We start from the raw sequence: 15180 nt of genomic DNA, 5'->3' as shown, positions 1-15180 counted from the left end.
CTTCCATAGTAAACTGGACTCCCATGGTAAACTGGACTCCCATGGTGAACTGGACTCCCATGGTAAACTTGACTTCTATGGTAAACTGTACTTCCATGGTAAACTGTACTTCCATAGTAAACTGGACTCCCATGGTAAACTGGACTCCCATGGTGAACTGGACTCCCATGGTAAACTTGACTTATATGGTAAACTGGACTTCCATTGTAAACTGAATTTCCATGGTGAACTTAACTTCCGTGCTAAACTGTACTTCCATGGTAAACTGGACTTCCATGGTAAACTGGACTTCCATAGTAAACTGGACTCCCATGGTGAACTGGACTCCCATGGTAAACTTGACTTATATGGTAAACTGGACTTCCATTGTAAACTGAACTTCCATGGTGAACTTAACTTCCGTGCTAAACTGGACTTCCATGGTAAACTGGACTTCCACGATCAAGGGGTCGGCAACCAAAATAACAAAACGAGACATTCCCCCCCCCCCCCCCCCCTTTTTCAATTCGGTAAACAAAAAAAAACCCTCTGGATATTTCACGAGCCCGCAATGAACTTTCTTTAACGAGCCAAAAGTGCCACAGTCCCGCCAGCCTTCACAGGTTGCTGACTCGCTGAACAGCACTTGCCCCCAGCAGCCTGTGAAGGCTACACGGGGGATCTTTGTCTTGTGCCTCGTGTTCTCCGCCTAGCGGGCTGCGTTGGGGTAACAACCAAGAGTAGAACCGGGGCAAAGGATTTCTTTTCCGAGTTATCGGGAGGCGGGGAAGTGACAGTCGGTGGGTTTATTGTAACTGTGCTGTAACAGCGCCTCTTCTTTGATATCCTCTGTCTCTCTGTCTATGTGTGTGTCTCTGTGTGTGTGTCTCTGTCTCTATATCTCTCTCTGTCTCTGTGTGTGTGTCTCTGTTTGTGTCTCTGTGTCTCTCTATCTCTGCGTGTCTCTCTCTGTCTCGGTGTCTCTCCAGCGGGTGTAAGAAGCGGACCAGGGCATGCGAGATGAGAGCTTCTCAAAGGGCCCCCTCTGCCCCCCTCCCCAACACACACACACACCCGCCACACACATCACACCCCCAATGCACACACACACCCATCACACACCCCCAACACACACACCCCCAACACACACACACACCTAACACACACACACCCATCACACACCCAACACACACACCCAACACACACACACCCATCACACACCCAACACACACACTCAACACACACACCCCCCCAACACACACACACCCATCACCCACACACACACACATACCTCCACCCAACACACACACACACCCCGCGTCTTCACGCCAGCCCCGTGTGTGTGTGACAATCCCCTACCCCCGTCAACATGGCGAGGAGGTACGCGCAACTCTTTCCAACAACGACAACAACAAATTTTTGTTTGATGGTGATGATGGTGGTGTTCCTTCGTTTCCTCCCTCCGTCCCCGTTTCCACTTCCTCTCCCTCCCTCCTGCAGCCACGACCTATCTCGCTTAACATGGACAGCCATCTGTTATTGTTGTTGGTTGTTGTTGTTGACGCCAACGTTTCCTGCACCCGTCTCTCTGAATCGACCTCTCGCTTAACATGGACGGCCGTCTGTTGTTATTGTTGATTGTTGTTGTTTGTTGTTGACGTCAACGTTTCCTGCACCCATCTCTCTGAATCGACCTCTCTCTTAACATGAACGGCCGTCTGTTGTTGATTGTTGTTGTTGACAGCGTTTCCTGCACCCGTCTCTCTGAATCGACCTCTCGCTTAACATGAACGACCGTCTGTTGTTGTTGTTGACAGCGTTTCCTGCACCAGTCTCTCCTCTCTGTGGTTCGTTCCGTTCCCAGGCGAATGCTAGCGGTCAACAGTCAAAGACCTTGGGGCTTAAGCCCTCGTGGGGAGCTCGTTAGTTAGCTAATTAGTTAGATATCTAGATATCTAGTTAGCTAGTTAGATATCTAGTTAGGTAGTTAGTTAGGTAGCTGGTTAGTTAGATAGTTAGCTAGTTGGAATAACTAGTTAGATATCTAGTTAGCTAGTTAGATAGCTAGTTAGATATCTAGTTAGTTACATATGTAGTTAGCTAGTTAGATATCTAGTTAGTTAGATATCTAGTTAGCTAGTTAGATATCTAGTTAGTTAGATATATTGTTAGCTAGTTAGATATCTAGTTAGTTAGATATCTAGTTAGATAGTTAGATATCTAGTTAGTTAGATATCTTGTTAGCTAGTTAGATATCTAGTTAGTTAGATATCTAGTTAGTTAGATCTCTAGTTAGTTAGATATCCAGTTAGATAGTTAGATATCTAGTTAGATAGCTAATTAGATACATCGCTAGTTAGATATCTAGTTAGATGTCTAGCTAGTTAGTTAGATATCTAGTTAGATAGTTAGCTAGTTAGATATCTAGTTAGATAACTAGTTAGATAGATCGCTAGTTAGATATTTAGTTAGATAGATAACTAGTTAGATAGATCACTAGTTAGATATCTAGTTAGATATCTAGTTAGCTAGTTAGATAGCTAGTTAGATAGATCACTAGTTAGATATCTAGTTAGATATCTAGTTAGATAGATAGTTAGATATCTAGTTAGATAGATCGCTAGTTAGATAGATCACTAGTTAGATATCTAGTTAGATAGCTAGTTAGATAGTTATCTAGTTAGATATCTAGTTAGATAGCTAGTAAGTTGTCATTGGTCACGGTGGTGATGGTTGTGGTGAATTTCGATTACCCACCAACGGGGCCACCGTCATCAACCGGTGCCCGTGGCCTCCCCTCTAGGTTGACTCGGCCTCAATTGATGACGGCGCTGTACTACACAGGGTGGCCCCCCTACCCCACCCACCAGCACCCCCCATCCCCATTAAAACTTAAGAATATTTTGTTGAACAACAAAATATGTTTCTTTTAGACATCAATGAATATGCAAAATGGAAAAAAATGTTTGGATTCAATTAATTGGAGGTGGGGGGGGGGTGCACAAGACATCTGGTCCACCCTGTGCTGTAACCTCATGTGGTGTGCATATAAACATCGCCACTGGGGGGGGAGGGGGGGAGACAAAGGCGGCCGGGCGTGGGTGCCATTCCCCACATTCATCGGTGCTGCTGCTGCTTACTAACGCAGCACTTCCCCCAACTGTCTGTTAAGGCTTAACGGAGGGGGTGGAGGGGGGAGGGGAAGAGTGATCTTTGGTGATACTGTAAGAGGGTGAGATCCTTGAACGTCGGACGCCTGTGCTACGACAGCTCTGCTACCTGGAGCGAGGTGCCTTGGAGGTAAATCGACGACACCTCGTGACCTTATCGCCCTTTCCCGCCAAGCGTCTTACAGATAGCACCACCGTCTCTAGGTAAGAAACGTTATCGGAATCCTAAGAATTTATCACAAATATACAGGGACGCCTCTACTCACGAACGAGTTATAAGTTCCCGAGGTCTGTTCGTAAGTCGATTTGTTCGTAAGTCGATTCCAAACATGTTGTACGGCATGTACGCTAAACACGGGGAATGGCTTTAAAGGTTGTATAATCTCTTGTAGACGTAGATGCCACTGGTTCTTCATGTTCTGCAGATGTAGATGCCACTGGTTCTTCACGTTCTGCAGATGTAGATGCCACTGGTTCTTCACGTTCTGCAGATGTAGATGTCACTGGTTCTTCACGTTCTGCAGATGTAGATGCCACTGGTTCTTCACGTTCTGCAGATGTAGATGCCACTGGTTCTTCACGTTCTGCAGATGTACAGTGAGGGAAACAAGTATTTGATCCCCTGCTGATTTTGTACGTTTGCCCACTGACAAAGAAATGATCAGTCTATAATTTTAATGGTAGGTTTATTTGAACAGTGAGAGACAGAATAACAACAACAAAATCCAGAAAAACGCATGTCAAAAATGTTATAAATTGATTTGCATTTTAATGAGGGAAATAAGTATTTGACCCCCTCTCAATCAGAAAGATTTCTGGCTCCCAGGTGTCTTTTATACTGGTAACGAGCTGAGATTAGGAGCATACTCTTAAAGCGAGTGCTCCTAATCTCAGCTTGTTACCTGTATAAAAGACACCTGTTCACAGAAGCAATCAATCAATCAGATTCCAAACTCTCCACTATGGCCAAGACCAAAGAGCTCTCCAAGGATGTCAGGGACAAGATTGTAGACCTACACAAGGCTGGAATGGTGTACAAGACCATCACCAAGCAGCTTGGTGAGAAGGTGACAACAGTTGGTGCGATTATTCGCAAATGGAAGAAACACAAAAGAACTGTCAATCTCCCTTGGCCTGGGGCTCCATGCAAGATCTCACCTCGTGGAGTTGCAATGATCATGAGAACGGTGAGGAATCAGCCCAGAACTACACGGGAGGATTTTGTCAATGATCTCAAGGCAGCTGGGACCATAGTCACCAAGAAATCAGTTGGTAACACTATGCCGTGAAGGACTGAAATCCTGCAGCGCCCGCAAGGTCCCCCTGCTCAAGAAAGCACATATACATGCCCGTCTAAAGCTTGCCAATGAACATCTGAGTGATTCAGAGGACAACTGGGTGAAAGTGTTGTGGTCAGATGAGACCAAAATGGAGCTCTTTGGCATCAACTCAACTCGCCGCGTTTGGAGGAGGAGGAATACTGCCTATGACCCCAAGAACACCATCCCCACCGTCAAACATGGAGGTGGAAACATAATGCTTTAGGGGTGTTTTTCTGCTAAGGGGACAGGAAAACTTCACCGCATCAAAGGGACGATGGACGAGGCCATGTACCGTCAAATCTTAGGTGAGAACCTCGTTCCCTCAGCCAGGGCATTGAAAATGAGTCGTGGATGGGTATTCCAGCATGACAATGACCCAAAACACACGGCCAAGGCAACAAAGGAGTGGCTCAAGAAGAAGAACATTAAGGTCCTGGAGTGGCCTAGCCAGTCTCCAGACCTTAATCCCATAGAAAATCTGTGGAGGAAGCTGAAGGTTCGAGTTGCCAAACGTCAGCCTCGAAACCTTAATGACTTGGAGAAGATCTGCAAAGAGGAGTGGGACAAAATCCCTCCTGAGATGTGTGCAAACCTGGTGGCCAACTACAAGAAACGTCTGACCTCTGTGATTGCCAACAAGTACTAAGTCATCATCGCGAGCCCCGTCCGTCCTACTATCTGCACCCGCACTCGTTTGCGATAATTTGTTTGTAAAAGATGATGTGGGCGCTCAAGTTTGTGCGATCGTTCCCGCCGCTCGTGCTGTTGCCGTTGTCGATGACGAGCATCTTGAGGCCCGTGTAGTGGACGGGCACGCACAGGGGCTGGCGTCTTTCCTGCTTCAGCAGAACGTAGCTGTGGTTCACGTAGAGGTCGAAGCAGCCGGACGTCGATAGGCACTGCCCAGAGCAGTCGTGGATGTTGGCGAGCTTAGGCTCCACCACGTGCTGCTTGTACAACATGCACAGGCACATGTTCACGTCTTCCAGCTTGCAGCCCGCGCACAGGCTGAATGCGCCGCTGCTCTGACCTTTGGCCTTGCCGCTGCCATCGCTCTTGGTGTCGTTCTTCGACGACGGGCAGTGATTTTCGCACCTGCACGGCCCGCCGATGCTCACCGCCTCGACGCTGCGAGGCTTCTTCCTCGACCACTGCTCGCACACCGCCTGCATTGCCTTGAGCACCAGGAACTTGGTGATCTTGCCGTGTGTTTGGCCGCCCGGCGTGACGGCGGCAGCAACAGCATCCTCCTCCTCCTTGTCCTCCTCCTCCGCGCGGAGAGCCGCCTGCCACCGGGGGTGCCGGGCCCTCCGAGTCCGGGCCCTCGGGTCGTCGCGGCGAGCGGCGGGCGCGAGGGGCGCTGCGTCGTCCCGGCTCAGGTAGTGCCTGAGCAGCCTGCCAAAGTGCGCGGCGCCACTGGCCGGGTCCTTCATGGGCGGCGTGTCGATGAGCTGTTTGAGCAGCAGCACCAGCGTGCGGTCCATGAGCCCCTCGAGGCCGGACGGCCACTCCGCTCCCGGCGGGGCCCCGCGCCTCTCGCGCAGGCTCCGCACGACCTCCCACAAGGGGTCGTGGCTTCTGCGCGCTCCTCCTGCTCCTCTACTTCCCCTTCCTCTGCGTTCTCTGCCTCCGTCGCCTCCTCGAGAACCTCGTCCTCCTGCGACCGTTTCTCCTCCACGTCCACCGTCATCGCGGGAAATGCTCGAACCATCACTCTCAACCGCGGCACCCGTACTCCCTTCGCTCCCTTCCGTTGCCCACTGCTCCACGGCACGGCGTAATTTAGCAACCATCACCTTCTCCTCCTCCTCTTCCTCCAACTCTTTTGCTTGATATCCCTCCGCCACCGCCTCCTCCTCGTCATCGGGTCCATCCCTCCGTCTCCTTGCGTTCGCTCGAGAGCAATTTGCCGAGCTCTCCCCTCCGCATCTCGGCGCTGCCGTCGGCGACGCAGCCTTCTGTTCCACCACCACCTCCTCCTCTTCGTCCGGCAATGGCGCCGCAGCGATGATGGCGCTGGGCACCGCGAACGCAAAGGCCTCCCGGGTGCGCAGGCTGGCCTCCATCGCGCCGTCACTCCACGAGTCCTGTTTGGCGCATGGCGGCCGCGGCAGCGCCAGGGGCCGGTCGGCGGCGCCGCAGCTGCCGGGGCGACCGCACGTGTTGCCGGGGCGTGACGTCGACGCTAGGAATCTGAAGATGTCGGTGATGAAGGACTTCGGGAGGTGCAGCGGCCTGGCGCCGCAGCCTTGGTCGGCGGCGGAAGCAGAGGTGGTGCCGGAATCTTCGCCTTCGTGCACGCCCTCCTGCTCCTCCTCCACCACCTCCTCCACCTCCTCCTCCACTACAGACGTCGAGCTGGAGAAGAAGAGACATCGTTTCAAGGGATTGATGTGGTTACGCAGGAAAGCGATGCATGAGATATGAGATAGGAGATGCGATCATAATTTAGATATACACGACTCAAGTGGCTTCACTCACTATACATTTATCCCCACCCACTATTCAGGTGGCCCCACCCACTATTCAGGTAGCCCCACTCACTACCCTAGTAGCTCCGGCCACTAAAGTAGCACCACTCCCCTACTCAGGTGGCTCCACTTATGGCCTCAGGTAGTTCCGCCCACTACTCAGGTAACGCCGCCCCCCTACTCAGGTGGCTCCACCCACTACTGGAGTAGCGCCGCCCAATACTCATATAGCGCCACCCCCTACTCAGGTTGCTCCACCCACTACTCAGGTAGTGCCGCCCCCCTACTCAGGTGGCCCCACCCACAACTCTGCCCTTTACTCCGAACCCTCGTGAGTAACCTGGGACAAAAAATGCAAAATTGTATTAAATCGTCAGGGGCAATCGGGCCAGGAGCGGCATTACATTAACTGCAACGCAGTAAATGTTAAACTTTAATGAAACAGAATGACTCGCGCTATCATCGTCTGCCTTGTCTGTCGTGAATTCTGCTCTTGCTCTCACCCAACCCGCGAGTGAAATTAAGGCGGAAGATAAATTCTGTGAAACATTGTACCAACATTTTTTTCTTGACTATGAGAATTTAAATGGGGTGGGGGGGGGGCTGAGCTTACAGCAGAAGTGGGGTTGTTGGTCAGCCCCCTCCAGCACCCCCCCCCCCAACTTCCCCTTCAAGGCTACGGGGCTGAGGAGTATAAAGGATTGAAAACTTAATGTCAAACTTTCACAACCGATATCAAGGTCCAGAATAGACTTTTGGATCAGGTCGTTGTGAGTAAAATGCCAATGTGTGTTGTACGCCCTCTTCCACCTGACATCACCAAGTTGTTTTTTTTTATCTCTGCAACCCAGACTCACGTGAGGTGGGGGCACGTTTATGGTAATCACACCAACTATTTCCGGCCTAAGACTGGAGAAGATTTCACAATTCTGGCAACCGCCCGATGATGGTGATGATGCTGACTGCTATACATTTTCACATGATAAGCCATTTCGCTCAACTATCACATGTGACCAAGTCGCTTCTGAAAAAGAAGCTTTTCGCTCAGTGGGTTTTACCTGGTAAGATATATACTGCACGCACATGAAAAACATATTTTGGTTTTATTTTATGTGATTGGCTTCCCTTCCCTATACTTTGCACTTCTGTCATGGTTTTGTATTGTTTGGTGTTGTAACAATCTGACCCCGTGCCTTTACTGGACATCCGTGAAAAAGATCTTAATAGCTCATCGGATTCCTCCAGTATAAATAAATATTCTGACTCTGATTCGGAACTACCCGCGGAACGTTCGTACCCATTTGTTAAATGTCGTGTGGATCGCTCTTCTACAACATCACCACCGACCACGGTGCTGTCCAAGCGGGAGTGAAACCTCCACGTTTGCTCGCATGGCGTGGCCGCGTCGGGTGGCGGAGGGTGTACGACACACAAACGCTGGCATTTTTTTTGCTCACGCTGCAAACTTACCCGCCCGAAAAACATCAATTGCGGTACGAATCTTGGTGTCGATAATATAAGCTTTTGATTTAGATTGAGTGAATGTAAATGTGTCGTTAAACCCACCGCCACCCGACACGGCTAATTAATAAGGCGTTTGTCACGTAAACAAAACGTGGCAATTCGTTACTAGTACAGCACACTGGTTGTGTTGGAGAGTAAAACCACAACATTTACAATTGGAGTAGTACCGTGACGTTGTGCCAGTAATTACAACCAGCATCATCAGGCGACAGTCAGAGTTGCGGAGAAATCCTCCTGCTTCGGTCTTAAATAGAGAATCTTGGTGTCGGTTGAGCGCCGTTACCTGGGGTGGTCCACGTCGCTCCGAACCACCGGCGCCGTCTCTGCCACCCTGCGGTGGCACTGCCCACGGATCTTGGCCCCATCCCTTGGTCGCTCTTGGGGCCGCGTAATATCGGCACCATCATCACTGCCTCCTTCTCCTCCTGGCGAGAGACGACGCCGGCATGGAGAATTCTCGAAGACGAAGGCAAAGATCCCCCACTTAGCCTCACACCGGCTGTTGAGTAAAGTGCGGTTAGCGAGCACCTATTAAGACCGACACGGTGCGTGCACAAATTGGGGTGGTGCGCCCACCACCACTACCCAGCAACCATTGTTTCTCTCCTCATTGCTGTCGTTTTATACACTTCTGCATCAGGGCACTAATGTCGGGCTGTGTTGACGACCTAAGGGGGAGGCCCAGAAATGGCTCGGGTTTATTTATTTACGTGTTATCAGGAAAATACTTTGACGATGGAACATCTCGCTTTTTTGCGAGGGTTTGTTCCAACTGGTGTTGGCCACGGTCAAGGAATTGAACCAAAAACTGCCGGGTCTGCAGGAGCAGTGCCGCTATAATAACCACTGCGTCGGCAAACGTGCAATGTTGGGGGAAACGTCGGAATGTGGAATCGTTAAGACCAAGGTTGGCCCAACGTTTCATGCTTACCGGGGGCGCCGGCGTGTCCTAGAAATAGTCTCAACAACAAGAACAACAACCGCCGTTCGCCACTAAGTGGCAGTGACGTCATCACAGCGATTGTGCCAGGTAGGTGCCCCTTGTGGCCATCACGTGAACTGTCAAAGGCTCGTTGCTGTCAAGAGGTCACGGGACAGACCCATGGGTTGACTGACTGAGATGACCAGCAGATGCACCACCTGTGCTCCCTTCTGGGTGCCAACTTGCTGCGTTTTAGCTGCCTGGTGCTCCGCTCGTTGTTGCGAGCGTCGCTCCTCCTCTGCCCTCCGCTGTTGTTGGAGGGTGACTGCCTCCAACTGTCCAGTAGCGGCCTTCACGAGCCTTCTCCTCCACAGAGGCCGATCTCGTGACACTGCTGGTATCAGAAGTATTCTCGGAACACTGAGACATGTGCAGCTGCGAACGCAATCAGGAGCGTGTTTTCCTGCTGCATGAGGCTTTGTTATTCTGGCTCCCCAAGCAGAGGATCAGGGACCAAAACGCCAAGCAGCCATCAACAAACAGCACTATTGAGAGGTGGTGTTTACTCCTGGCTTTCCTCGCACTATGCCACCCAATAAGAATTGGCCAACCATCCCAATGTAGCCGGGACCCTCCTGAAATAAAAGACTCATTTGAGGCTTTCCTGGGTAAATAAAATACACGGGTGTACATTTATTGAACAACACGCTGCACGCTTTCGCGAAATAAAAAAAAACTGTGCATCTACACAGGTGAAATTAGAACAAACAGGTCACGTACACCCTGTTGATGAGGCCAGAAGGCCGATATTAATAAGTGGATAATTTGAGTGGAATCTCGCTTTTCTGTTGTAAATGTCTTCACCGTCTTCAGTCATGTTTGTATGTATTACATTGAACATCTTTCACGGCGTATGTAGCCAACCGTACTAATCGAAATTGCGGTGGAAAGACAACAAACTAAACACAAAAAAGCTATTCTAAACAAATTCGTTTTCAATCTAGATGATTTAAAAGTGCATAGCTGCCAGTGGCTTCCTAATATCGGACGAAAGAGCGTTCCAGACGGCCGCAGAAGCACATCTGAAAGCGCCGCGCGATTCGGTGACCGTATTTGTTCTGCCCAAGCCTCCGCTCACTTGTCTTGAGAGTTTCGGATGACGCCACTCATCCTGCACGTTCTCTTAATCCTCTGTATTTACTACTATAATGAGCCAAGAATGTTTGTGTGTCCCGCGCGTGACGTCACTCCACGTCGGCCAGCCCCCCTCTAATAATCATGAACAGGTAACATCCACCACATGGACCCCCACCCCCTCGTTAATAATCATGAGTAGGTGAGGTCACTCCACATGTACCACCCCCCCCCCCTCAATAATCATGAAGAGGTGGCGTCACTCCATATCGAACAACCCCCGTCATTAATAATCATTAAGAGGTGACGTGTTCCAAATTGACACCTCCCCCCCCCCGCCATTAATAATAATTAGCGGCTGACGTCACTCCACATGGGGAGGCGAGGCGCCTCCTCCCCCCTCCTCAGCGTCAACTTCCAACCCTCACTACAAAGGCAGAACCCTCACGTCACGAGATCTCCGTAACGCTGTTGAGACATCGAAGTAAAAAGGACGTCACGATGAACAAGGGATTATAACCTTAAAATGAAATAGGTCTGTGTCACCGCGCCCTTACAAATTGCACTCACATTGATGCAATGAATATCACGTCGCGGTCTGCTTTTCACTTGCAAGTCTCAGATTTACTGCAATACACCTGTACTTGGAGGCTAGTTTACCTATAATTTGCATAAACGGGTGACTAATCGATGGTCACACGTATGGTTCGATGCGTGTAAAGTGAGCGTCGGAATCGATTTTTTAAATACTTTATATTAAGTTTGCGTGCTTGCTTGCTTAGGACCGTGCAAATCTTTCGGTCGTTTTTTAACCCACTTCCCGTGATCCAATCGAGCTGACATTTTCCACACAGACTCGTTGTGCCAGACAATTATTGTTCGTGAAAAAAAATTCCCAAAATTTTACACTTTTTAGGCAAAAAAAATTATTTTACATATATTCAAATAGAACGCATTCATGGCTTTGGCTGAATGTCAGAGTGTAAGAGCCCAGAGCGTAACCCCTCCACAGGCCGTGGTGGAGTAGCGCAGTTGGTAGTGCCCTCGCTTCCCATGCCAAAGGTCGCGGGATCGATCCCCGCGTCCCCCACAGGCGAATATATTTTTAAATCCTTTATATTAAGTTCGCTTGCTTGCTTAGGACCGTGCAAATCTTTCGCTCGTTTTTTAACCCACTTCCCGTGATCCAATCGAGCTGACATTTTCCACACAGACTCGTTGTGTGTGACAATTAATTTTCGTGAAATTTTTCCAAAATTTTACACTGTTTAGGGAAAACAATTTAAATATTTAATTACCAATTGCTTAATACTGGCAGACAATCATCTGACCCATAGATTGCAGCCATCTCAAGCCAGAGGACGAGAGAACTCTAGCCGCCACGCATATAAAGGATTTAGAGTGAAAAACTTTGTTTTTACGGGTTTACTTGTTATGAAATGCCTCTCAATCAGGCGCCAGCGTGCAAACCGTCGTGCGGTCTCATTAACACCACACGTACACAAACACCATCACCGCCATCACTGACATCGTCACACGAACACCATCACCGCCATCACTGATATCGTCACACTAACACCATCACTGTCACACTGACACCATCACTGTCACACTGACACCACCGTCGCCCCACTACTCGAACACCATCACAAAAACCACGTCACTACCATCGCACTAACAACATCACCACCATCATCACAACCACGGGCACCGATATATTAATCCTATCACTATACCAAAGACAAAGATCCCCCTTATAGCCTGAACAGACTGTTGGGGCAAGTGCTGAAAGCGAGCACTTATGAATGCTGGCACGGCATACGAGGGGGTGGGTGGCCAGCACCATACCTGGCCGCCTTTGTCTCCATAGTGGCGATGTTTACACACCGCACCAGGTATTCGTTTGAGGCTGAGTCGACCTAGGAGAGGCTTAGGACCGCTTCCGATAATCATCACTGGTGTTAGTGGCCGCAAGGTTCGTAGCACAGCGCAAACCGCATCACTACTGCTTCTACCACCACCACCACGAACACGAGCAGACATCCACCATGACTACCAGCACCAGCAATAAACGGTACCTCACCATCTCACCTGACGTGTGTAGACCGGCCGAGGATGAGCTGGGAGACCCTGAACCAGCCCACTGATCTTTCGCTTCTCCTTCACCCCCTGATTCTCCTCCTCTTCGGAGCCTCCTCAATATCACTTGGAGGAGATCTTTGTGAGTAGCAAGCGGATCACCTGCTCTGTCCTCGGCTCCACGTGCAATCTCCTGCTGCTGCTGATGCTCCTGCTGATGATAGAGGCCTTTGCATGGACCACCCAGCGAGGCTGAAAGCAAGGCCACCACGGTCAGAACCGTCCCGACCACCGCGGCCGCAACAGCTGACCGTCCCATCGTTTTTTTTCCCCCAAAGAGGCCTCCCTCCCCTGCCCTCTGGGGCACGAGTTAGCTGTTCGGCTCGTCGCAGCGTGGTTCGATTCCTGACCCTGACATGGAGTTGGAGCGAGAGAGTCGCGACCTCCCCGCGGTGTTGCGCGAGTCGACTGTGCAGAGTAAAACGAGTTCAGCCTTTTTGACTTTTACCAATTGGAGCCAAACACCACCAACGAGTGCCACTGCCCACCAGAAGGTTAAAAAAAGCCGATGTGAAAAGTTCAAAGCGCGTGCGACGTGCGCGAGGTTCACGCGTACTGCCGGAGTTGCGGGGACGCCTTTTGGAGTTGCGGGGTGGAACGAGGGGAGTCGCGAGCGACACGGAGCGACTCGGTCGACACGAAGACCGTTGGCACTCGTTGCGTCGAATAGCCTCGCCTTCGAATGCCAAATGGCAGAGACCGTGCAATGTTCAGTAGCCTCCTCCCCCACCCCCCACACAACCTTGGACTTTTATTTTATCATGGTTAATAATAATAATTTATTATTATTCATTTGTAATGTTAGTGTGTTCGTCTGAGTGTTTTGGGGCATGGTATGGTTCAGCAGCAGCCCCACCCTCCCCCGATGCTCCTAATTCGTTGGCTGATTTCGTGTAGGTTTGGAGACTCGTTTGTTGATAGGGCACTGTAGACAATGATGAGGGCCACACGAGCAGATGGGATCTATGGACAAAAGATTGACACAGACTGGTTGCTGATGCGGTCTCCAGACAATGATAGATTGACAAACCGGTCCCTGATGGGTTATCTAGATAATTATAAACCGACAGACTGATCTTTAATGATGTATCTAGGCAATTCTAGAATGACAGATAGGTCTCTGATTGGGGGTCTTTGGACAATGACTTAAAGACTGGTTTTTTTTTTAAGTGGTCTCGAGATCATTATAGGCAGTGCTGACAGTCTGGTCCCTGACACAGTCTGTAGACTGTAGATGACAAGACAAGTTTTGGCCAGCCGCTTAATGTGACCTTAAGATAATAAAGTGATAGACCAGTCTCTGATGGGGGCTACTAATCATATCTGATGGTGACCCAAGAATATTTTTTGCATAGACTCAAAGACCGGTCTCTGGATCTACGGACAGTAGACTTCCAATCGGATTTCAACACTACGACGATAAAAGCTGGACATGAAACATGCATTGTAGAGAATGAGGACGCACACAAAGACAAAGATCCCTTGTATAGCCTTAATGGAGTTTTGGGGGAAATGCTGTTGGGGAAATGCTGTTAGCGAACACTTACGAATTTCCAGCATGACACACGAGAGGGTGGGTGGCCAGCACCACGGTCGGTCACCTTTGTCTGCTGAGTGGCTCACTTGAGGCTGAGGCGACCTTGGGGACGCCCAGGACTGGTTCAGATAACCGTCACTGGTGTTGGTGGCTGTGAGTAGGAATCGTACCACAATGCTCTAACCGCTGCGCCACCGCTCCCACAGACCCATCCCCATTGGGTCATCCAAAGGCCATTTTCAAGACACGTTCCAGATTGAGGATATGGACGTTGAAAAGGAACCATGAGACGGAATCACTCTGGCTCTTGTTCCAAGGCCGCAGTCAAACATTTCTGTCGCTCGTTAAGAGACAAACCACGCTGGATCAGATATAGCGCGGCAGATGCAAACGCTCATGGGCATCAAACGTAGCCGCTGCGACCTTGTACCACATGAGACCCTTGTGTTATGGGACACACGCACGCGTGCGCTCGCACACACACACACACATGCTGCCTATCCGGAAAGACTTTGATGATTAGAAAGCTCCTTGTCTCCTTTCAACAGAGCAGATACCTCCAAGTGCATGCAAGACAGGCGCTCCAGAATATGCAACCATGGAAGCGTGTATGTGTGTGTGCGTGCGTATGTCGTCCAGGAGCGGTAGTGTAGCGGTTAGCGCGCTGCGCTATGAACCTAGCGACCCGGGTTCGATTCCCGCTCACGGCCAACACCGGTGACGATTATCTGAACCGGTCCCGGGCTTCCCCTAGGTCGACTCAGCCTCAAATGAGTACCTGGTGCGGTGTGTAAACATTGCCACTAGGGAGACAAAGGCGGTCGGGCGTGGTGCTGGCCACCCACCCCCTCGTGTACTGTTCCGGCTTTCATAGGTGCTCGCTAACAGCACTTGCCCCTACAGTCTGTTAAGGCTATATGGGGGATCTTTGTATGTCATCCACCCTGTCGTGTCGGTTGAAAACGAGGGCTTTGTGAGGTAG

General features: G+C 50.2%; 1 protein-coding gene across 2 annotated transcripts in view; it reads left to right on the top strand.

Annotated features, from left to right (window-relative positions):
- Nucleotides 1-807: 807 nt before the first annotated feature.
- Nucleotides 808-15180, top strand: part of LOC133359210 (uncharacterized) — a 67631-nt gene continuing 53258 nt past the window's right edge. Inside the window, exons 1-2 of one of the 2 annotated variants that reach the window (XM_061577642.1) lie at nucleotides 808-1359; nucleotides 3250-3353. The gene's annotated coding sequence lies outside the window, so the exon portion shown is untranslated. Of the gene's footprint in view, nucleotides 1360-3183; nucleotides 3354-15180 lie in introns of those variants that run through there. The other variant, XM_061577643.1, reaches the window with a different exon arrangement.

Source organism: Lethenteron reissneri, chromosome 64, assembly GCF_015708825.2.
Source record: "Lethenteron reissneri isolate LAM-NWPU_2019-01 chromosome 64, ASM1570882v1, whole genome shotgun sequence".
Taxonomy (NCBI): domain Eukaryota; kingdom Metazoa; phylum Chordata; class Hyperoartia; order Petromyzontiformes; family Petromyzontidae; genus Lethenteron; species Lethenteron reissneri.
Note: the sequence above shows the minus strand (reverse complement) of the source record. Positions and strands in the feature narration are given on the sequence as shown.